At 39.3% G+C, this 25,686-nt stretch overlaps 1 protein-coding gene across 1 annotated transcript in view; it reads right to left on the reverse strand.

Annotated features, from left to right (window-relative positions):
• The window catches only part of LOC111587138 (heparan sulfate glucosamine 3-O-sulfotransferase 5), a 118,843-nt gene extending 94,917 nt beyond the window's left edge, over positions 1 to 23,926 (reverse strand). Inside the window, exon 1 of the mRNA XM_023296969.3 lies at positions 23,464 to 23,926. The gene's annotated coding sequence lies outside the window, so the exon portion shown is untranslated. The remainder of the gene's footprint in view (positions 1 to 23,463) is intronic.
• Positions 23,927 to 25,686: the final 1,760 nt, after the last annotated feature.

Here is a 25,686-nt window from a genome sequence, read left to right on the forward strand (position 1 = left end):
ATTCTTGCTTCACTATTTTTAGTATTCTCTTTTCAGGGAATCTATCTAAGGAACTATAAAGTATCTCTTGAAGCGTGTATCAATAGCAAACAAACCCTACTTCAAATCACGCTTAATTTCTTTGACACAGACGTAATACTTAATGATGTCTTCCTCTCAGGATGCATATCATCCCATCAATCCTCACCGATGAAGTAGACTGTACATTCTGTTGCCTGAGTGGCAAAACCTGGGGCAAAAGAAAATAAACCTAAAAAGCACTTGCTGAACCACTGCACTCGCTTAAAAAGCTCATTGCTGTCAGTGCACAGTAAAAGTGAGTCAGAACAAATAGGTTCAGAGGGGAGATTTCTTTAAGAGAATGAAACTGAAACCGGGGGCGAAAAATAAGAGTTTGACATGAGGGATGAAGGCCAGGACCATGAAAATAAGCCTCAGTTTGGAATAAACTAGAATCATCCTTTGAGAATTTGAGTATTTTCCCAGCTGAGGAGACTTTCCACTATACTTCCCACATTTGCTCTTTTGTCAAATGCTGCCAGCACCGCTAGCGTGGATTTATACTAAAAGCTTTTATGATGTGTTGATAAGTTCAATCACTGTTATGACTTTTTTGAGCAATAAGACGCTTGTATAGAGAAAATGTCACAGATTATTACTTCTGTATAATGTTCAGGAAAAACTACATTATTCAAAACAGGGACGTCGAGCTGCATATAAACTTTCTTGTGCCGAATCTTGCCACGAACCAAATGTGTACAAAAGTCAGTCACCTCAGAGAAAGTGTCTGGCATACATTTCTTCTTTTTTGAGGGGAAACCGACACAGACAGACAGAAAGAGCAGCAACCTTCTGCATCCATCTCCCTCTGAAGCTCTGAAACTGACATCGCTCCTCTAATGGCTGCTGCAAACGTAACGAAGTTGAAGTCACGTCCCCGAATGCACGTCGAGCACGGCGCAATGTAAATGATGCAACGCAGCGGCGCATATTTCCCAGCCACATGTACAGGCTGAGACTGCATAAGTTAGCAAAGTCACAGGTGGGTTCATTATGTGAAGCGTGAAGGTGTCAGCCTCATTAAACAGAAGTCGGATCAGCGGAGTGGAAAATGATCATACCACTGGGACTGGAGGTGTTCGCCACGCAACATATTTATCACAGCCGCACGAAACAGAGGTGCAAGTCAGTTTAGAGAAAACTAATCTCTGCAAAAATATGATGAGGACGATGCCGGGAATCGACAAGAGTTCAGGACTCTAAGCCTCAAACTGATATCAAAGATTAATTAGTTTTACATATATTAGACAAACTGTTGTCTCAGTGACTTTTGTGTACAGTGTATTGAACATATTGATTCAAGTGTGTTAACATTTCATACCCAATTTTTTGTCTGTTTCCATACTTGTCTCTCATCTGGTTTGTGTAAACGCAGCCTGCAGTTCAGCCTAGTTCACCTGAAATTTTATCGCATGACTGTTATTCACAGGTGAGTCATCAATGGCGTCATGGTTTTCTCAAGAAGCGCACAATTTTTCATTGTTTTGCGGAATCTGGTGAGAGCAAAACAGTTTATTTTTGGCAAAATGTTTACATGAACACATAGAGTGAAGTAATTTTAAGCTGAGTTTTTGTTATTTTTCCCAACAGAACGGCATGCCACAGATTAGTAGTTGAAAGACATGTCTGAAATGTAAAAAAAACATCGAACATATTTTTGTTTGTTTTCACAGTTTCTTGTGCTGATAAATTATTCAATTTTGGTGATTGTTTTTAAAATGCCTTTCAAACCTGCCAACAGGTTCAAGACCATTTCTGAGTAATAATAATAATAATGACTGATAAGGGCCTTCATGAAATTATTAAACTAAAAGGCTGAACACTTTTGTAAATTGGAGGTTTTAATTTTTGTGGTTTTAGTGAATTTAATTGAGAAGTTACTTTGCCATTATTGATGGGGAAGTGTGCAAAAAGTGAAAGAGTCTTCACACTCATATTCTATGTTCAAGTTCAAGTTTACCTACTAAAAGTGATGCAACACGATCTGAATGCAGCTTTTCTCCACACTAACCGCCCTCTCACTTCTATTTAGGATGGAGTCACTTCTTGTGGGTGGAAAAGTTTTCCCGTGACTGATAATGCCCGCAACAAGAATTTAATTTGGGAAATTAGGGCAAGTTCTATTGGAGAGACTCAGATATTCATCGCTGCTGCAGCTCGGCGTTGTGATTCAGCTCTGTGGAACGGGACTATTTTTAAAATAATCTTCATACAGAGCGAAGCTTTAAACACATCTGGCCGAAGAAAAGAGCGATGTGCCGGGTCAGTGGTCTGCGCTCCAGATAACCACAGAAGGTCGAGACGTTCATCCACCTTTTAGATGTAGTGATCTGGCTGCCGGTTCAGGATGGATGGCCCTCCCCTCCCACTGCCCTTCATTCTCCCACCGTCTCCCTCATCTCCATTGTGCTTGTGAGGCAGAAGCTGCACCTAATCATGGAAAATGCCGACATGTCCTCAGCTTGATGGAGGCGGCGGCGGAGAAGGACGACACCCGTGACCTGCGAATATATTTGTTAACCCCGAGGTCAGCTGCTTCAAACAAACTGTTATTTTAAAACGCTGCTATATTGTCTTCTGTCCTGCTTTCACCGCCCCACCAGTCAACCACCACCCACACATCCCTCATTCATGCTTCCTGTAAAATCTGCAGGTGTACTTTTTTTTAGTGTTTAATTCTGTATTTATGTACTATTTACTTGCTCTCTGCCTAATTCTTTTGTGTGATGTCACCTTTAATTCTTTAATTTTTGAAATTCGAACATTTAATCTTCAGTCTTGTTCTTCAATTTTGAAACTGCCTAGTTCCTCTGTTTGATCTGGGCCCTAATCTAGGTAATCATTCATTCAACTTATTACAATCATTTTTACTATTTATTGCACTTGACTGCTCTGCCTTGTCTCTTTATGTCTTACATCTTGCTTGATTGTCTCTGTATTTACATGTTTTAACTGTCAAAGCAACTTGTGCTATATTGTGTGCTATAAAGTTATTATTATTATTGTTATTATTATTATTATTATTATTATTATTATTATTATTATTATTATTATTATTATTATTATTATTATTATTATTATTATTTTAAATGGATCCACTTGCCATTTCTGCAAGGTGAAAACACGCTTTGGGAATTTTTTGACAATTTATTAAAAAACCTAAAACAGACATCTCTCATTAAAGAGCCCATATTAGACGTTTTGAGTGTTTTGTTTGTTTGTTTGTTTTTTAAGCTTTTTTGCACATGCAAAAGGATTCAAATTGGACCCAAAGTCCATGTTTAAGTGAGTTATTCTCTCCCACAGAAAGCACTGCTACTTATCTGATTCAAACGACTCATTCAAGTCCAGGCTTTTCTTCTGTTACCTGTTTATGTCATCATGTAACATATTTGCGCAACACCTGCCTAGTGGCTACTTTAGCATGCCCCAAACCAATGAACATCGTCCTCACAGTCTGCCATTATTTCCTTGCTACAGCTGCTTCTGCTTACAGTAAATCCCTACACTTAGGCATCTGGGATTACGGTAAGTAACCAACACTGGCTCACTTTGTCGGGGCAGCTGACTAATCAGAACACACTGGGCTTTTCAGGAGACAAGAGACAGGAGCTAAAATGGACTGTTTGCAGCAGACATTAGGTATAGGTGCAGCAGCAATGCACATTATGAGGAATATGTGGGGTTTTTTTGGCTATTAATCATCAAAAAAATAAACAGTCCCAGAAACTAGAACATCAGCTTTCTGATGAACATTGAACATTCTCATTCGATCAGAAAACATAACCACATCTAAGCCTAAAAGCTTAGTATTTCATCAAAATCACTTGATTCTACATGTCTCTTTTAAAAAATTTGCCAAAAATAAACCATTTACATCAACCAGATGCTGTAGGAAAAAAAAGATAGAAAAGAAAAACAGTCGTGGCACAACAATGAAGCGACCAACAACACGCAAGAAAAATTCTGCTACTTTTTGACCGAACTGCAGGCAGTGTTTAGACAACATGGCATTTCAATGTAAGAATTTTGTTGACTAATTGTTTAGTTTCACATAGTACGGCTGTGCTGCCAGCATTCAGATCAGAGTAGAACGTAACTGACTTACTGTCAGGTCACAAGTCTTATATTTTACATCAGCTGATTTAGAGATAATTGCATCTATGTGCATGATAGTGTTGCAAAACTAAAAACATGCAGCTCTCAATACAGATGATGAAAAATGTTAAAACAACATTTCTTAGTATTTCAACTATTCAGGGCTGGACAGTGGCTCAGTGGTTAGCACTTTCGCCTTGCAGCTAGAAGATCCCCGGTTTGCGTCCCGGCCTTCCTGGGATCTTTCGGCATGAGTTTGCATGTTCCCTCTGTGCATGGGTGGGTTTTCTCCAGGTAGCTTCCTCCCACAGTCCAAAAACATGCTGGGATTAATTGGTGATTTTAAATTATCTGTAGGTGTGAATGCGAGTGTGATTGTTTGTGTGTGTAGTCGTGGGATAGACTGGTGACCTGTCCAGCTGTCTCCTGTCTGCTTAACTGGTGTATAGATGGTGGATGGAGTTCACGTCCAAAGAAAAGGGTTTGCATTACTCTTTGGTTGATGCTGATGGTTTTGTACACGTTTTCTATTGCTCTGGAGACACAGTCTGAAAACAATGACCCTGATGATCTAATCTAGGTGTTTTTGGTTTGGTGACGACACATTTTGGGGCTAGTTTAGCGTTTCGTGAGCAGCAGCAGCTTGATGACAGATGCTGCTTAGCTGCAAGTTGAGAAATGCAGGATCCAGTGTTTTGGATGTTCTCATACCTGAGACTGTAACAGTCCAGATCTGCATTTCTGCAGTTTCTAACTTCTGTTTTGCACAGTGACTCACAAGGGTCAACTGTTTGATGCGAGAGACTCCAATTCTAGCACATGAATAATGATCTTAATATACTTTATGTATATTAATATGTCTTAGTTGTAAATTAAAACAAGGGGATGAAGTGCGATAAGTGTGCCGAAGGAGCAAAACCGAGGAAATGGCTCATTGCTGTACTTTGTGCATGTGAAAGTGAAAGAGGAGACTCAGCAGAACGGCGCTGAAAAGTGAGATCGCTTGCCTCGCTGTGTTTCCTTCAGCGCTTGTAATTGCAGCCTCAGAGATTTTAGACAATCTAGCACACAACTGCAGCTGCCCCAGGAGGAGCAGCGTCCAGGCAGACCATCTCCAGGTGTCCAAGTTCTCCCACGTGAGCACATACAACCTGAAAGAAACCAGCTCAGAGGTTACTAGATTTCTTTCTACAGGCTAATATACATCCTTCTTTCCTATGTTCTCCCCAAGGTCAAGAGAGCAGCAGTACTGAGTCAGAGATATGGCAGGCATGGCAGCAAATCTGTGCAGATAAAACATCTAGGTTACATCCCAGAGGATGCTCTGTACCCTGACTTGAAACACATTTCCACCTCATTCTATCCTGTGACAAAAACTCTTGAAGTATTGTATGTGATTCTGAGGAGAAAGCCTTGTCCTGAGGGGACACGGAAACATTTCCCACCTGTTTGTCTATTTTGAATTCTAACAGGTTGTATAATGTCAAATCTTTTTTTCCCCGCTACTGAGGCTTTCATGGAGTTATGGTAGAGAGTGACAGCTTGTTATAGCGCAAACTGACAGCTAAAGACATTATTGTGCTTTTTTGGCGGTGGATTTTCCATATTTCAGAAAAGTGGAATCCAGCTGGAGTTGGCTGTAATTTCGAAAAGAGGATTATTTGTTGACTATTTTTCCAAAGAGCACTCAGGAGAAGAGGCAATGCTAATTTGGGGGGAAAAAAGCACTGCTTGCCTCAAAGTTCTGTGAATTGTGAATTACAGCTGAGGATTTAAATTATGAGCAAAAACAGTTCTCCTGCAAAAGTGCCGGCAGCAAAGTGTACAGAGGTAACTTTTAAAAGCAGCTCTTAAATTGATCACGTGATCACTGCATAACTCCACAAAAGTTACTTTGATTTGCATGAATTTTTAAAAGTATTTCTGGTAAAATTAAGGTTTGAAATGACAGGAAATCTGCATCAATCCTCACAGAACTCACTCTTAGAAACTCATTCCTTTGTGATTTTATCTGAAGTCTATATGCTGATGCGTTTCCCTCTTTATTCTACACCCACTACATCCTCATTCAGTCAGGTAGCACGATGCTGCACTACTGAACATGAAACCAAATTCTCTGACGCACCGTCCTTTATCTGCTTAACATCCATGAAAACCGAGACCGATCCTCACAGCGTTGCGGCTCCTAAAATCTGCTATCAAGCAGGTAGATCTGCTTCATGATTGCAGATGACACAGCTAATTGAGAAAAAAGGGGGAAAAACTGTCTCCACCCAGCTCTGCCACAGCAGAACACATTAAATATTAATAGGATTTTCCTATTTTGACTGCAGAATATTTCCAGTTTTACAGCCTTTATGGCCTTTGACACGTCCTTTATTAAATCCCTTTGAGCATTTAAAAGCTGACCTGAATACAGAGTTGGAGGACTGACCTGAGACTGCAATAAACCTGTGAGGATTGCTTCCCTCTTTTGGAAAAAGACTTGGAGGCTGGAATTGAATCCGCAGCAAAGGGAAAGTCAGTGCTGGCTCATGAAATATTACTTTTCTTCACAATCGGTGCATCAAAGGTATGTAAAATACGGTTTGTGGTTAATGCGGAAGCTAAATATGTTCAACCAAGAACAAAGGAATATGTTACCAGAAAATATGCAGGATTAAAACCATATCATTAATGTTGCAGTAGCACCCTTACAATGAAATTAAATGTTAATAGTCCATTTATCCCTTTTTAGACACTAAATGTGACTAAAACTATATGTTTTTAAGATAATTTTCAAATCTTCTTACAATATCATAATAAGAAGCATGTTGTTGCATTACAGTTTGCTTTTCCAAAGAACTGATGGAGTTCAAATTTGATTTACATTCCTCTTTTAACCCCATGTACATAAGCAAATCAATAAGAGTAGAAATCTGTACTGCCTTCTCATCATTACTTTAAATTTCAACACTTCTTTTAGGTAGTAAGATAATACTACAACACGTCATTACTGAACCAGTTGTACGTTCAACCTTTCAGAACCTTATTCCCATATCCCATTTCAACCCTATGACTTTTATCTGACCATGTTTTGTTTACTGCAGGTAGATTTTCCTGCTGTGAGGATGAAATACCAGCGTGCAGCCACTAAAATAGCCTATTTTTTGATTGCATTTTTCATGGTGCTCACAGCTAGAAAACAGTTGCGGATGACAGTGTAATGGCTCAGTGATACCGAACCTCATAAAAATTAAACTAGCGAAAGCTTTTAGGCCAGAAAAACACTTTTGTTAGAAATAGACATCGACTATGGTTTTTTTAAATTTATAGCAGGGGATGATGGTTAGCATTGTTGCAACACAGCAAAAAAAACGGCTGGTCGGCTCTGGCTTTGCTATGTGGAGCTCACATTTTCATTCCTCTGCCTGTGTGGGCTTATCCAGGTGCTCTGGCTTCCTCCCACAGTGTAAAGATATACGAAGTGGGTCAACTGGTGATTTGAAATTGGTCGTAGGTGTGAGCTTGCATAAGTGTCTGATGACTTATGCTGGGTCTAACCCAACTTTCACTCAGTGTCAGTGGAATAGACTCCAGCTCCCTGCAAACATCTACAGGTTAAAGGAGGCATACCTAATGATTGGACGGATATTTACTGGGTAGACCCTGCATAAGACCCGAGAATGGAGGAGGATGTCCTTCACTAATACCATGGATCAGGTTTGCGGCTGATGACATTTTAAAAGTAATACATTTCTGCACCAACCTAAGCAGTAGGTTTCAGTTCAGTTTCAGGAATAGAAAGCACAAGTTGCAACGGGACATTTTACAATAAGTACAGCAGTTCTGATTGGAGGGCATTAAGCGTCATAGAAGTCTCTGTCATGGTGCCCGTTCCTAAACTTCCACAATGCAAACCAACACTGAACTGCCCATAGTCCAAGTGACCACCTCCTTGGGTCAAAATATATACAATATTATACAGTAGGAGGCTCCACCTATTACTATAGTTAAAATTCAGTGCATGCTGATAAAGAATACACATTTTTGCATCTTTTAGAGCTTGTGAAGCCACATTACTCATTCATATTTTAGTGGACAGGTCACTGAATTCAAATTTTTTTTAATCAAAATAGGACTCAACATAAGGTTCTTCCTCATCTGACATCAGTGCGTCTCCTAGAGGCAAAATAAAATAAAATTGTAGCAAAATCACTTCACTTGCTGAACATGTGTTCATCAACAGGCACAATTTATCAGTGTTCCCTAAGTGCCTCATGTGCCGGCTAGTAGATGCTAGCTAGCGGCTGTGCACAGGGAAATATCCCAGACTCAGTTACTGTCGGAGCACAGCAGCTCAGGCACCAAAAATGAATTTGTAAAGTGTGAAATAAGGTGTTCTATTGTCAGATTTACCCAAATTGAAAACAGATGACTTTATCTGCATGGGCTGGTTTGCTATGAACAGAACATGTCTTTTTTTTTTTTTTTATAGCAACATAGCAGTTTTGTAGCCCAACTGTTCAGCTTCCAAAATCCTGAGATTGGAAAATATAAAAACTCGTAAAAATCTTTATCACCTCTTTAATCATCACTGGGCATTCACAAGCAGTATAAAGTTTCTCAACAGTGCTCATTGAACTTTCTTGACTCAGGGTTTCACCCACAAGGCCACATGCAGCACAATTCTGATTAATGGTAGTTTTGGACAGCTGAATGCAGCCTGCAGAAACTACTCAGAGCTCAGAACACCTCACACAAGCAAAACTAAGCATAAATTCATTACATTTATAAGTGATTATTCTAATTTGACACTGCAGCTGACCATCAATCAAAGCGTACACAACAAAGCGTTCCAAAGAAAAGAGCAGATTTAATTGTGTTCCACTTCTGAAACCAGACCTATGCCCTTGAAAGAACATAAAGCATCTTTAAATCTCTATGTAAGAAAAACACAAAAAAGAATTTAAGGTGAACACTGTTGGATTATGACCACTTTAAGGAGAACTGGATTCCACATTTAATTCCCACAAAACTTGCTCAATGGTGCATACATGGAACAACATCTGCTACGTCTCAGCAGGCTTTCAGATCATATGCACATTAGCTTTACACTCAGTAATACAAATATTATAATGTATCTTCAACATTTTCTTATTCTTTTTGGACCGCTATTCATTTTGCTGTGTATTTGCCTTGTGGTCTCATGTTTCCAATGACTGTGCATTGGAAAAACATGCATTTTGGCAACATTATTAAAGTGAAAGTAAAACCCACATTGGTCTTTACCATTACTGGAGGCTTGTAGTAAACTCAGGGTTAAAGTGACAACCATGACTAGCCAAGGTTGTCAAAAGACATTTCAATTTCATCACTCTACTGCCACTGTCAAATAAACAACATTAATTTAAATGGACCAAAGTCAAAGACAGGTTTAAAGTGACATGAAGGACTTGTATCTCTCTAATCTGACTCACCGAGTTCGACACGCTGCCATGTGTCGTCTCTCTTTCTAATGTTTTCTATGCAGCCATAATTAGGCGACCCTTACAACACATGTAGGTTGTAAGGGGGAGTATCGACCATTTTGATCAGAAGACGAGCCGTCGCTGATAACAGCCAGACATCAGTAATTCTACTGAAAGCGTTTGATTCGCTCTTATCGTGTGAATAATTCAGCTTGGCATTAAATGAAAGTCACTCGGGCACTATCTGAGACAGACGTCATAAGAGCGGCAGAAACGGCTCCATCCTGTGGTTTTATTATCCCCTGTGGCAGCCAATCTGACGGGATTCGCTGACCTTTGACATTAAGCTGATAAAAGTCGAAAAAGATCAGTTATCTACTCTGTCATATTATTTTTACACTTTTGACAGTTTTGGAACAAGCCGCTAAGTGCACAGGGCTTTTCTTTTCCTTCTTTTTTTTTTTCATTATGCAACACTGTCATATCCTGCTTGGTCACATTACTTTATTAATGAGTATAAAAACCCCTCGCTCTGACCAAAGACCTGCACATTAGATCTTTCATCGCACATTCCCAACAGACTCCATAGAAAAATGAAAACAGCATGAATTAAGGAGGCTGGTGCCGGCTGTTAATTTCTATAAATGATTATGCTGCCACTTTTACAGCAGTATTTTATCTCACCATCAGTTTAAAGAAAACATTCATCTCCCCAGGCGACAGAAACCAATAAAGCATTAAAACTTTTAAACTTTTAAACTGTGCTGAACATTTCTTCTTCAGTGGCACACATGTGAAGGCTATTTATAATTGAGTTTTTGCTCCAACCTGTTTCTTCCAACTGCATCTACTTGAACTTTAATTACAGGAGTCTGCCTGTGCAAGAAAGCAAGGTAATAGAATATGGCCGCAGGTCATCACATTTAATAGTATGACTCATCATTAACACTTGGCAACAGCGATCGATCGGGCATAAGTGAAAAGAATACTTGAAAACAAGGCTGGGCTGGAGACTAAGTGCTCCATCAGATAAAGGAGAGCCATAACTCACAGCGAAGATAGAAGGAAGCTGGTGGTGTTTTTCTCACTCACAAAGACGGGTCAGGTTACTGCTCATCAGCATCACCGTCCACAGATTTAAATGCTTCCTTCCTCTTGCAGGCTGGCTGAACACTCTTTATCTGCTGATACCTGATAGAACCATAGTCAGAAGATGAGCCACCCAAAAATAAGTAAAACACTGAACAGAAATATAAACGCAGCAAAATCTAAGGTTGAAATGTTTCACGGTTGTTCAACTGGCGTCAAATCCATTGAGTTACTCCACACTCTAGTGTAGGTGTTTCAAGGACAATTATCATATAGTGTGATCAGTACACAGACACTCCAGTGACTATAAAAGGACGCCTTAAAGTGCAGCTTCCTTCAAATGTCACGATGCCACAAGTGACAAGAGAGAGACCAGGACAGGCTGTTGGAATGATGGATGCTGGCATGTTAGATAAGGCCAGACATTTGAATGTCCACAACTCCTAAGTGCAATGACAATAAAGTTGAATCTAATATAATGTAATCTGACTTTAGACAGCATAGTAATACAGACAATCTGCCACATGATGCTGTGGACTGACAACGTGAAGCTGTCCACCAAAAAATATCCGTCAACTTCACCAAGCCCTTCAGGAATAATGGCACAATATTCCACAAGCAGCATCAACAACCTCAATAACTCTTAACTAGTGACGTACGATTCCTATTCTATGGCTCCGACTCTCGATCTGCCAATTATTATATCCAGAATGGTGAGTTTTTGCTTATTTCATGATGTCCACTGTGGAACAGAGATGCCATCTGTCTGAACAACAAATACTTATTCCCCCATGTTCAGAACAATGAATAGAATTTTTTAAAAAGTTGGATGTTGCATTTATATTTTTGTTGACTGTATTTCATTATAATTTCTGGAAGTTTGCTTTCTGTCTTAAAGTGTAAACATTATAACAAACTGCTAGAGTGTATTTCGGTTGGAGAAATAGTTTACATCAAGTGGAAGTCTGAAAACTATAAGATTTAAACAATATTTAGTCAGAGAGTCAGGATTTGAAATCTACCAATACCAGTTCAAAAGCCAGATTTTAGAAATTACTGGGAAAGTGACAGAAGTATTCCCACTTCAACAATTTGATCAGAAACTAAAAAGAATATTATCTTATTAAGAGATTTTTGCATTTTGTTTTATTTCCCCACAGAAAGGCCTAAATGATTTAACCAATACACATCAAAGTACTAACAGAATATTAAGACATATGGCTACATTGATTGGACAGTATGGACACGAACAAACAGAACTTTCACTGTTCGGTAAATCCAAAACAAACACCCCTCCCAGACCGTTTATATTGTATTGACATTGAAGAAAATGCACTATGTCAAACAGGAGCACTTAATTTAGGTGGACCAAAATTTGTTCCCCCGAATAATACATCATAAGCATTGCATCTCTGTCATTTCCCACAGAGATAAATAGTTTCCTAACACATTGTGTAAATGACTGTAATCAGGCATTAATATACATTTAACCCAATGCTTCTACTAAAAAATAATCTGTGACTTAAAATCTGTAAAATGTAGCTTATCTTGGGCTATATTATAAGCAGTAAGACATTTTATCTTCATTTTTGTATTTACAATTTACCCTTCAATACCTCACATGTGATGCTGCAGGCAGCTGTGCACAGAGAAGCCTCTAGTCTCCACTCAGTTAGACAGATGTGTGACCAAAAATTAGTTTGAAAAAAGTGAAATTCTGAGTTTTTCCATGTCAGATGCTGAAAGCCGGTCATTTTATCTATCAATCCAGAGACATACACAGACAGATCTGCTAAATGTCAGGTGCACTGCACACATTTTTGCTTGCAAAAAAAAAAAAAAAAAAAGTTCAGATTTTAGAGTCGTGGAAATATAACAAGCCTATGAGTGTTGATGCAATTGAAGCATTTAATGTCACACAAAAACAAACAACATTAGCAGCTGAGGGTACTTCAAAAGTACACCCTCAACAATAACTAAGGCACTGCACTGATTTAATTATGACAAGTGACTACATAGGATTTTTTTAAAAATACCAAACATAGATCGATGACGCTGGCCCAGAGATGAGGAGAACAACATCCACTGATTAGCATTTCAGTAAGAATTTCACCCTCGTTGGGAACTACCGTTTGTGTGGCTGTAAACAATTTCTGGGGTATCAGAATTAGTATTTTTAGGTAAATACAGGCTGATCCTATCTCTCTTTTTTTCAAATTATAAAGACTCAATACTAAGCCATTCGAATTCTTCAACAGCATCCAATCCTATTAAATTTAGGCTAAAAATATTTTTTCATCACAGCTGAATCCTTTTGAAGTGGATTGTGCCCTCCTGTAAATGAATCGTTTCATATCAGATCAAGTGTTAAGCATCACCTTATGTACAAATATTCTGAGAGGAAGCGACTAAATGCTGTTTCAAAGCCCTCTCCAGAATGTAAGGATAAAATTCTAAAAAATATTGGGAAAATACTGAAACCTAAATTTGTTTTTCATTGGCCTGAAGGCAGTTAAACTTAAATATACTAAAACACAGGAACCGTTTTGTAAAACATAAACTCATTTCAAGTTTCTAAAACAAATTTAATTTCTTTGTCTAAATGCAGAGGACATGACCTCTGCATCTCCAATGGCAGTTTTGCCTCTGAATCCCCACAGTCAACACCTCTTGACATTTCATTTGAACACTCATAAAATTCAGCGGTAAATCCAAACATTTTGAGAAATCAGAGCAGGACTGGTCATACAGGGTGTTTTAGAAGAACAGCTAGTTTTTAACTCAAATGTTTTCATTTGACAGAATCCTAAAGCAGCTTTTAAAAGTGTGGAAGCAGGTAATTCATAAATATATGCTGTAGAACTCTGGGCTTGCTTCCAGTATATTACTGCTTCTGCCTGCTAGACACTTTCACAACTTCCTTGTCAAAGCTACCATTAACATTCGACGAGTCACACAAAAGCCAAGACATTGAGAAGAAACTGGATCCATGAAGAGTCTGCCAACACCACCAAGTACTTCATGCTTTTTTGTTTTTGTCCCCGGGCAGGGAAGATTTTGAATCTTTAAAACGCTCTGTGCAGTGATACTTGCTAGCGCTCCATCCACAGCCCTGCAGGGGATGCAATGCACTGCCAACGACACGGGTTGCCATAGTAACTCTGACAGCACCTCCCCATAAAAAAGCTCTAATTGATAGCAGCAGATAGCTGCAGAGAATTAAGCATCGCGCCCCGATCTCTGGTTCTACATGCAGACAAAGCACTGACGGGCCACCAGACAAAAAAACCAATGCGTGGCCAATCCAAGCTTCAGATGGACGGGTGCTCTGCTGGGAAAAATCTGCTCACACAATCCGTACATAACCCACATTTGAAGTCAAACCTGCTTTCTCTCAGCAAAAACTCGCTTTTCTGTCATTTGTACAATACATACATTTCAGAAAACAGCATGTGGAATCAATCACTTCTCAGCATATGGGAGAAAAATGGACTAAAAGAAGAAAATTAAGATCCATTCTGTCTTTTTTCCCACCATTTCTGAATTGCCCCAAGGGAAAGCACTTTCTGCAAAACATGATGAACCTGCCTCTCATTTAGTGTACAGATGCCATTGCTCTGCTGAAATGACTTGGGGTAAATGAGCTCGCTGCTAGAAATATAATTATGGATGATTTTTTGCATTTAGTGCGGCGGCGTTATGTCCTTGCATGTCAATAAAGCTTGAGTGGTAAGTCTCTTTTATGGCTGCATTTCAGCAGCAGCAGCAGCAGCAGCAGCAGGGCCGATGCTGAGAGAGAAAGTATTGAGCCATGATGCAACAGAAACCAAAGTTAGGAAGGGAAAAAAAATGTTGCCTCCGCATCTCAGTCTGCAGACAGCTGGAGCAGATAGACATCAGCTTTTTTGTCAACACAGTGGGCTGGATGAAAAAGCTTGCACAGACAGCAGGGTTTTTGTCTACAGTTCCCTTTTTGACATCTATATAGAAGCTTATGCTGCATATGACAGGCATACCAGCACAAAATGCAAGATATGAAATGTGAGTCATCCCCATAACGGTGATGAAATACTTCAAAATACAATGAAGTTCAGGCATGTTAGCTCCAATCCGCTGGACGTGACGCAACACTGAGCACAGAGTGAACAGACATCAGGAATGAAACCTGTCACCATACACTGATTCCAGCTCGGTAACGCTGCTTCTTGGTTGATTTTAGCTCACAGTTGTACTCAATCACAGCATACAAAGGTGGATTACAAATGGCCAAAATGCTCCAGGTAACAAAAGGTGTCTAAAGCTTAAGAGTGGAGGCTTTTCATTCATCTGCTTCACATGTCTAATAAACCAGACGTGCTTTTTTCCACTACCACTATATGTAAAAACAGCCTGGATGAATAACCACCTACGTTTGCATGCTTGTAAAAAGGCATTAGATTGGTTTTGAATTAAAACATGGTGAACTGAGTTGCGTTAATGCAGCGACTCACTAATCATTACTTTTAACACTGACAAAGAGTAGAGTGACCACACATGAAAAGGGTTACCTGTGGAGATAAAGGGAATTAGCTTCCATCAGCTCGATTTAGTCGTTTTCAGTGAATTGTGCTGCTTTTACATTCAGCAACTTTTTTGTTTTACTTTCCTCTCACCCTCATTTCCATATTTTTACACATTAAGTCTATCTTCTTCCATTTCACGCATGGACCCGCAGTGACTGTGTTGTTGTGGGGTTTGACTGCAGGCAAAATGTGGGTGACCTACACTCAATACTGTACCTGAATGCACCAATGAAGGACTGATGCTGCATTTGCGACACAGTTTGTGTACATACTGTCTAAATTTGAGTGTGTTTTGTGTTTGCATTTGATTGAACATACGTTTTTGAGCATCTCTAATGTAGCTAAAACGTCAACAAAGGCTGGGTCTGCACCATTACTAGGGAAATGGCAAGACTGTGGACGTATTAGCAAAGTAAAGGCTACCTAATTTACCTTATTCATTCAACTAATTGTTCTGTTCTGACATACTATTTCTGATTCATTTCCTTTAATTCACAGAAAAAATAAATCCACCTAACCACCCGCTGACTGTAACAAATGAATCCTTGGAGTTTAAATGTGCACACGGCAGCTCTGTGAAACAACACAGCCACCATTATTGTGCTTTTTTCCAGCGTGTGTGTTTTTTAATAGCTGGTGTTTTAGTTCCTATAGTGCTCACACACTGTATATTCCTTCCACAAATTAAATGACACTCAGAAAACCTGGGGCCAGCACAAAAGCAGTAATGGTAATGGGTCTCTGGACATATAAGGCGGCTGCTACATGCAGTAGGCTGTGTGTGCTGTGCTTAAAAGGATGGCGTTATTCTTTATTTTTATTATCGTCAGCAATTCTCGTGAAAAGACCCAAAGTAACAATCAACTGATCTCACTATAAGATCTACTGCTCCTGCTATTGTGTGTGTGTTTCCAAAGTCTGATATCTTATTCCTTTGAGCTCCATTGTTGTCCAAAAACTGTGAAAAACACGAGTTGGCTGCATTGCTGCACTGCCTGACATGTTCCTCAATTACAATGAACATCTCGAGCCATTAAACAACAAGAAATAGCAGCAAAGAAATACCAAAAATAGGTTTTGTTCAAAGGAGTTTCTCAATTTATGTTTCATCTGTTGACATAAAAACTGATAGAGTCCCAAAGACAAGAAAATAGCTACATATGAAGAGCAGCACAACACAAAAGAAAGTCATTAGTGTCATTAGTGGAAGCCTATTTTAGCATTTTCTTTTTTAGCTGATGTGTATTATATATAGGCATGCATTATTAAAATGCTTATTCTCTGACATTTTTATAAGCTTTATATGACATTTTGCATCTGTTGTGGCTGTATTACCTTTATTTCATACTAATGTTAATTTTACAAATAATTATCATGCTTATTTTGATCGATACTGAGATTATTTATCTCAATTATTTGATTTTATGTACAAAATATTTTTGATGCACTTCCACAATTAAACAACAGAGTAGACGATCACCTCCATGTTGTGTTTTATTCCTGCTAATGTACGTACCTTTAAAATGAACTTAAACAAAACCTAAATGACTACTGAATGCTTGCTCATCAACAGAAACTACGATTTACCAATGTTCGTTAAACGCTTCATATGCTGGCTACAGTAGCTAGCCAGGTAGCTGTGCACAGAGAAGGCTCTAGTCTCCCCAGTCAGTTATTACAGTGCAGAATCTCAGACAGATGAGTGACCAAAAATTGTGAAATGAGGCCTTCTAATGTCTAATGTGCTCAAGCTGAAACCAGGCTGTTTTCTATGAATGTAGCACACATTCTAATATCACAGCTGACCGTGTTCATTTAATTGAGGTAAGCTTCTTTTTTTTTTTTCTTTTTTGAAGTAAGCTAAAACCATGACTGCAATTAATACTGAAGATGTACAGTTTAGTTTGAAGAAGCTACATTTCAGTACCAAAATGAACATTCTGCAAACATGGACCATGTTATGTATTCAAAAGTCCTGGAAAAACTACCAACTGCACCTTGACTGAACATTAAATGTCCTACTCAGCATTGTGGTCATCTTTTGAAGCCCACATTTAACAGATCTCATACACTCTGTTGGCGGTCTACTGGTTACACCTACACGCTTGAACTATTCCTTCTAGTTGCAGTTTTTGTTGAAAGTGTCTCGGAGAGGCGTTCAGTAAACTAGCAAAACTCTGGCTTTATCACTTTCAAAATCTGTCCAGCCCCAGCTGATGCAACAGCGATAACTAAACAAAGCAGCTTATGAAACCCTGAGTGTTTAAGCATGAGCGACGCCTCTGGGAATTTAACCCCTCACCCTCGATCCACTGAGCAGCACGGGCCCGTAAACAATCTTCACGGCTAGATGGGAGATAATGTGTTATTTCCAGACACATCCTCCACCTGGACTACAGCTTTGTTTGCTCCATGTTTCAAACTTATTGCTCTTTGTTGGGTTGTAGAGAGGAGGTGAGGATGGACAGTCAGAGAGGGAGGGAGGGAGACCGTGAAGGGAGGCCATAACTGCTGTCATTATTTATGTGTTCAGAAGTCAATTACACAGCAAAAACAGCAGCGGTAATAAATATGGATCCATGCACAACACCAGCGCAATTTCTATCAAAAGGTTTTAAAATGCAAGCACTGCAGAGAGTTATCACATTGCACTGTTCCACACAAAAGCAAAAATAAAACATCAAACATGGTGCAATCCTTCGCATACACAAACTATTGCCTGTCACTATATCGCCTTGTTTTCCAACAGAAATTGGTTTATTTTTTGAATTTATTACAGTAAAATGCAACAATAAACATCAGTATCTCTCTTTTCTGCCCTGAATAACATGTAATGAAAACATGGAAGCAGGTTTATTCTGAAATTTCCAAAAAGCATTAGACACAGCTGATTAAGGTTCTAGTTTTTAAGCTTCAAAGTAATGGAATTCAGTTGATATGGGGGAGGAGATTACCACAAAAAAAGTTGAAAAACAAAAGTAGAGTGAGGGTTTTATGATATGGACAAGAACAAAATATAACAATACAAGTATCGATGATTACAGCAAGGTTAACCTGTTTGGGGAGTCTTGTAGAAAAATTAACTTATGGGCCAATATTGTGGTAATTACATGAAAGGCAATATTATTTACCAAGAATGACCATGTAAACATAGGGTTCCATGGAAAAACAGCACCACAAAATTAGCTACAAATGCAGGTTCAGCCTTAGTAAATATTATAACTGGGTGTTTTAAGTCTTGCAGATTTAATTAAATTACCAAAAATCAATTTAAATTTCAGTAACTCTGGGACTTTTGATGGTCTGGGGTACTTGGGTCGTATCCCCATTTGCCTCAACTACTCTGTTATGCTTGTAGTCTTTTCATGGAAATTATAGTTTTTTCAGTGCCCATGAAATAATTGATGTTTACCTTAACAATTTCATTATCTGAAAGCAACTCCTGCAGTGACATTTTTGGAATGATTCTAAATATTTGTAGAAATTTAACAGCAGCTGGTCTAGTTTTTGACTACTGGCAGCACACTGGGATCTTCAGTGGGTCATTTACTAGATTTTTTCTCAGAGCTTTCAGTCACATTTCATGGCCCTAAACCATCTCCAGCAGTTACACCTTTTTCTGTCAAACTACTATTCTTGCTCATTAAGCAATTAGTTGCTCATCAGAAAAATAACTGACAACGTTGATCATCAATAATTTAAATCAGTTTTTAACCATTTTTACCCACAGCCTCCAAAATGTGATGTTGCTCTCCACTGTATTTTATTCCTGTGAATTGGACAGTATACCATTTTGAACTCATGTTACGGAAAAAAAAAATACTGATGGACTGATTGCCGATTAATCACCAAGCAATCATATAAATACTCCCCAGTAGCAGCCTTTACTCTAATTACAGGACAGATACAGAATGTAAACCACCCTTTGGGAAAGGGTGTGAAAGTCAGAGGAAGAAAACAACAACAACATCTAATTAAATGAATCCCAGTCTTACACCATGGCTGCGCTGTGGGAGGACGTGGAAATCGCATCAAGCAAATCTGGGGAATGGAACCCATATGGCTAATGGATGTGGGTTATGATATTGTTTTGGAAGGCTCCACAACACGCCGTCCTTCAGATGCTACAGTAACACAGACCTCCACAAATCATTACTGCGGGATAATAGAACACACTTGATCAGACTCAGGAGGAAAGGATGCCAGGGAAAAAGGAGAACGCCAGTCTGTGAATAATGATTACGGTCACCTTAGTCATATATCACCATCTGCGAGAAGATGACTTGGATAAGGGTGTCAGCACGGAGGGCTGACAAATTTCTGCACCATGCTCAGATTTCAATCCCGTAGTTGCCCTACCTCCTCCTTCTCCTCTCTCTGCCTCCTCCTGCTTCCATAATTGCTTGCTAAGCCACAAATTAATCCACGTTGCAGCGACCCAAACACGTCTTTGTAAATTGGACATAGGTTGACCACTTTGAGTGTGGAGTGATGACACAGCACGCCGCGAGGCCTCACTTCCACTCAGTTGTCTTGCTCAATAAAGTTATCAGGAACCGGTAACCAAGGTCAACTTGGTACAGTAGGAGGGTCGTTGCCTGAATATTGGATGCATTCAATTAGCGCTTCTGCAAAGACGAACGTGAGCGAAATGTAGTAAGAGGCCGGACTGATGCACTGGAGAGGCTGCTGTAAAATCAGACTGACAGACTCACTCTCTCCTGCTCTCTTTCCTTTTCACAGTTTTACTGGAGTTGGCAACGTGGCGGGCCGAGCTCGGTCGGATCGTCTGCCAGCCACGAGGCGCTCCATTTGTTACTCTCAGAAGGTCACCGGAGACGGTTTTCAAAGCCCTTCCTCAACGTCCGCTGCCGCCCTGCCCACAGGAGTCATTAAGATGAATGGGGCAATATGCTGTCCGGGCTGCTGCTAGTTGTGTGCCATCATGACCTCTGATAGCTCAAATTAGACCTTCGGGAACACATCTACTGTTATCCCCCTGATGAGATCCATACTCAAAGAGCGTGATGCATGGGTGTCATTCTGAGGTGATGCTGAAGTTGGCTGCAGGTTGAGGTGAAACTGGAAGTAAATACAGATTGCAAAAGTCACTCAGCCTAAGAAGAGTTTCTCAGTGCCAGCTGGGGACACTGAGATCACAACCTCAGTGCTTTTCTCTGGGGAATTTGTCAACTGGAAGGGGTCTCAGATTTTAGACCTTCATTACTGGAAATGAAACGGTAAGTCTTTACTTTAAAGGGGCCATTTTACATGAAAACACAGAGGAAAAAACTACTTCAGTTCTTGTTGGGTGCAAACATTTCATAGTTGACACCAACATCACTGAAATTCTACTATTTTTGATAATAATTTTAATACCACAGCAAGAAAAAAAAACAACTGATTGTATTTCAGCATCAACTCTTCAGTGAAAAAAACTCAAGATGGAGGTTTCAAGTCATAAAAAAGACATGACTGTTATTTCAAACACTATTGTGCCCAAAAACACAGACGACAACCCAGAAAAATCTAAATCTCCAGTAGCCTCCCTATGACAGCTGTAATACTTTCTGTGCCTTCAGCACCATACCTTAAGTAGCAAGATGTTTTCAGAGTTTTATCAATTTGATAGTGAAGTAAGTGTCCTTCTCATGACATCTCTATCACATCATGAGCACTTCATCACAGCTGAAGAAATCACTGATTCTAGGTATTATTAGTAGATCAGTGCTGTTAGCTACAAACCAAGCAGACACAAAACCAGAAATATTCTTGGATGATCACTGTTGGGCTTCTCTGTCTTTTTAATGGATGTAACCCTTTGATGCACAGTGTGGGTCAGGAGATGCCCCTTTTCCATTGGATTTGGGTCACTTTCGACCCATGTTCCGTATCAAAGCGTTAATGAACTGACAGTACACAGAGGACACAGACGATTGGAGTCAAATGGTTAAGTTTCTGGACTACTGATCCGAAGGTCAGGGTTTCAAACCCCGATGCTGCCACCTGCTCCAGGGGTGCCGTACCATAGCTGACCCTGCACTCTGACCCCCCCAGTTGGGGGATATGCAAAAACTGCAAATCTCCCCTCATGGGATAATAAAATAAAAATAATAAAATAAAAATAAAAACACAACAAACAACCTTTGCTCCTGACTTTGGTAGAGCAAAAATCTGTGTAATCACTTGCCGACCAATGATTTACATTTGCATGACTCATCACCTCTTGAACAGCTGACCAACGTGCATTTTGCTGCATTTTCTCTGAACAATCTCAATCTAGTTGTTTGTTCTGCACCAGGATTTGATCATCAGCTTTCTCACCAGAACAATCAAACCAGGAAACAGGATAGAGTTCATTTTAACTCAAACAAGTTAGTTATAAAACACAAAGAACCTCTTTGTTTAAACAAAGTGGTCAATAAGATTATTCAAAAGAACTACTAAGTCTTAGAAACAGTATAGAAAGCAAAGTAACTGACCTATCTTTATCTATCTATTTTACAATATTTTGTTTTGGAGTATAGGAGTGTTCACCTCAATTCAGGAGCTTGATATTTCTAAAATCTTGACTGTGACTCTGGTCAGCAGTAGAAAATTATTTTAAAAAAGATTCATATGACCATTTCCTGATCTGCCAGTAAAACAAAACTGGTTGAAGCCCCTAATCATCTGAAATCGGAATCTGTTGGTGTGAACTGGTCACTTCTGAGGGATAGTGACTTAGCATCATGTACAAAGATTTTAATCAGTGTTCCGCTAACTGCTTAAAAACACAGGTCTAACTTTGGCAGAAACAACACTTTCAGTTCAAAAGGTCTAAAGGATCAAAGGCTGGACTCCATTTGACCTTGACATTTGTTTAAATTTTTGATGTTTTAGATTACAGTTTAACAGCAGCAAGTAATGGCAATGTTGAGGTAGATCGTAAGGGCTGTAAATTAACACCTATATTTAGACTGAGCCAAGCTTTGAAAAACCTCTGGTCTTTACCAAGCTGTCGCTACACCTGATAGTTTCTTACTTGCTGCATTGAGCAGAAGATTAAACTCGGCATTCAAGACATTTTGTCTGCTTTCTGATATGAATTGAAAACCACATCCACCCATCTCCAACTGTGTCTGTTGGGTTCTGTAGTGCAGAAAACACTCTTCTTGCACCATTGCTACTCAGATATCATTATTCATATGACCACAAGAGGTCGCTCATGAGGACGATGTTAGCATAAGTGATCAAACAAACAAATCTGTCTTTTTCTCTTGAGGACAGTCAGATCACAAAACAGCTGCATGCTTAAGCAGCTGCACCAACAGAAACTGCTGTTGCTTTCTTACATCCGAGTCTTTATTCCCCATCGACTCTTTTTATTCAGAGCGTTTCCAGAGCTGCTGGGTCCAGTGGTGCAAACGATAAACAGAATGTTGAAGCCTGAAATGTAACGTACACTCTTGCAGAACTCGGGAGAAGCTGGTACACTGAGGGGCTTCCATAATCAGCAGCATCATCCTGTTGGTATTTACACCAAAGCAACATCACCTAATATCGCTCATTACGCCTGCACTCCTTTTCATCTTCATTCTTGCAGCCTGCCACAGAGCTTTAGGCACTTAACTAACAAAAACCCTATTAGAGAGTTAATGCAGAGTAATGATGACAAGCAGCAGCACTGAAAATAGCACCTGTCGCCTGAGACAATAATAAATGGCCAGAGACGAGACTGATGGGGCGCCGACGCAAACACAAGTTGAGGAAATGTTGGACGCAACCTCAGTGCCTCCTCACACTGTGACAGAGTAAATGTCAGGACTGACAAAGAGCCAAAATTGGAATCAGAATTAAACAATGGATTTGAAGGGAAGTTCATGGAAAGCTGATTAACTGTGGCTCAGAATGAGCTGATCATGCGTGCATTTGTTGAAAAATACATCATGTTTATTGCAGCAGTGAAACAAATCTGCAAGAGGCAAGTCAAGTTTGTTGCACTGGAGTGAAAGAATTTAAAGGAGTGTTTCATCCAAATAATGAAATCATACACAGCTGAGTCTCTGCTGGAATGTTACCCTGATTTGGCAAATCACAAAGTGAAATAACATCATTGCAGACTCACATTATCAGCAATATAAAGATGTTGAAGGAATTTGAGAAAACTCTGTTTTAAAAAAAAAAAAAAAAAGAGAGAGAGAGAGAGAGAAGCTTCTGTTTACCTGTTCAGCATCCTCCTCCGGATCCGGATCTACCCTTCCAGCCGGGCGCTCAGGAGGACCAGCCGGGCTGCAGCGGAGGTCACACAGCCTCTCCACATCCCCCTCTGAGGCTCGCAGGTTCGGCTTATCTGCGGGACAATCAGCGGCAGGTGTGGGAGTGGAAGTGGAGCTCCAAAATTTCGGGATGTTTGGTTTCAGCGCGCGTCGCTCAGGTGCGTAAAGAGAGGAGCCGTTGTTGCAGAAAGAAGCCGCGCGTCCTGCCGCGATCTCTAAAGTGTCACCTCCTCCTCTCCCGGTTCACCGGTGCAGCTTCCCGCGGAGGTAAACAGGAAGCGGGTACGAGGCTGTTTTTTCTAAAGTCCACATGTATCGGAGCGCTTTCCTCCTCCTCCTCCTCCCCGCGACGGGAGACGCGTGGAGCTCGCTGTGGTTTCTGCTGCCTGACTGGTGGGAGCCGCACGGGGGAGAGAGCCGGGGCGTGTTCCTGGAGGAGGGGGGAGGAAGAGGAGGAGGAGGAGGAGGAGGAGAGAGGGAGGAAGGGGGAGGCGGAGAGGGAGGAGGAGAGAGGGAGGAAGAGGGACGGCGGATGCAAAGATGCTCAGTGTGAGGAGATCAAAAAGTTTCTAAAAGTGCACTAGAGATTCTGACAGCATGAGATGATTTCACTCAGGAGCTTAGTTTGAACAGTTGAGTCACTTATTATTATTATTATTATTATTATTATTATTATTATTATTATTATTATTATTATTATTATTAATAATTTTATTATTATTATCCATATCTATCCATTTTCTACTTTTTAAAAAAAATTGCCGATGAAAAGAATTACAGCACTGTAGGTAAAAGAAAATGACATATTGATTCAATTTCTCAGTTTTTCTGGCCAGTTGATCTTTTTCATATTGTTTTGTAAATTATTGAATCTCAGTAAGTTTTGCATGGATGAAAGAAGGCCAATAATAAATAAAATAATAAAAAAATTTATTTATTAGACCAATTTGATTTATTTTATTTTACTTTTTTTATTTTTTAGATATGTTCATATTAATACTAAATGTGCATTGTAATTTTAATTAAATTAAATTTAATTTAATATTATCTTAATATTTTATTAGGGTTTTAACTTGTAACATGCTTCCAATACAGTACAGGCAGTGAAATACAAGAATGCGCAAGACATGACTGTTTTTAAAAGCATTCCTTAATTTAATTTAATTTAATTTAATTTAATACTGAATGTTAATTTAAATTTTATTTTATTAAATTCAATTTTTCTGATATTCTATTGAGTTTTAGTCTGTTACATGGCCATACATTATGTGCAATGAAATACAAAGTGATTGCTCTATAAGACTGTGCAAGACATGATTTTTAAAGCATTCCTTATTTTATATTATTTTATTTTATAATAATACACAATGTTTATTTAAATTTAAAATTGAAATTTAATTACATTTAATTATTTTTTTTATATTTGACATTGTGTTGAGTTTTAATTTGTGACCTGCTCAGACTGTCCGTGCAGTGAAATGCAAATTGACTGTTACAAAATTGTGCAAGACATGACAAAAAAACATTCCTTAAAGATAGAAGAAAAAAAATGTCATAAATAACGAGGCGTAAAGAGATTGTGAAACTAAAGTGCGGTGTACATGTAAAAGTTGCAGTCATGTATGTGCATACGTCTTTATGTTTGCTACATATTTACACTAGAAGTCTTCTGGAGTATTTGGGCATCGACTAGTTGCATTGCTAAAAAAAAAATTCCTCCTGGCTTTGAATGACTCTGGGAGGGCTGAAGAGTTTAAAATCATACTGCAATTCTTAAGGGAAATTAAAAAGTAAGGATTTAAAGAAAGCCTAAAAAAATGTGAGGCAGGAATTTTTCTATCCTTTCTGCTTTTCAAAATACAGAGACCCAACCCACAAAGATGAACCTCATATGAGACTGAAAGCTGCTGTTCACTGTGCAGTGTTTTGCTCTGTTCTGCCAGTAACTGTAACTACCACTGATGTCACAGTGTACAAACACTGAGACAGAGGTGCAGAAATATTTCTACACCTCTGCAGCAAGCAGAGACGTTAAACCACTGGAGTATAAGCAAAGTAGTATTCATAACGTGTTAGCACATTACACATGCAGCAGGCACAGAGCAACATTAGTATTTATCTTTAGTCATGGCTGGTTAATGAGAGCATTAGGCATACAAAACAGATAAA

The sequence above is a fragment of the Amphiprion ocellaris genome, chromosome 12, assembly GCF_022539595.1.
Source record: "Amphiprion ocellaris isolate individual 3 ecotype Okinawa chromosome 12, ASM2253959v1, whole genome shotgun sequence".
Classification (NCBI taxonomy): Eukaryota; Metazoa; Chordata; class Actinopteri; family Pomacentridae; genus Amphiprion; species Amphiprion ocellaris.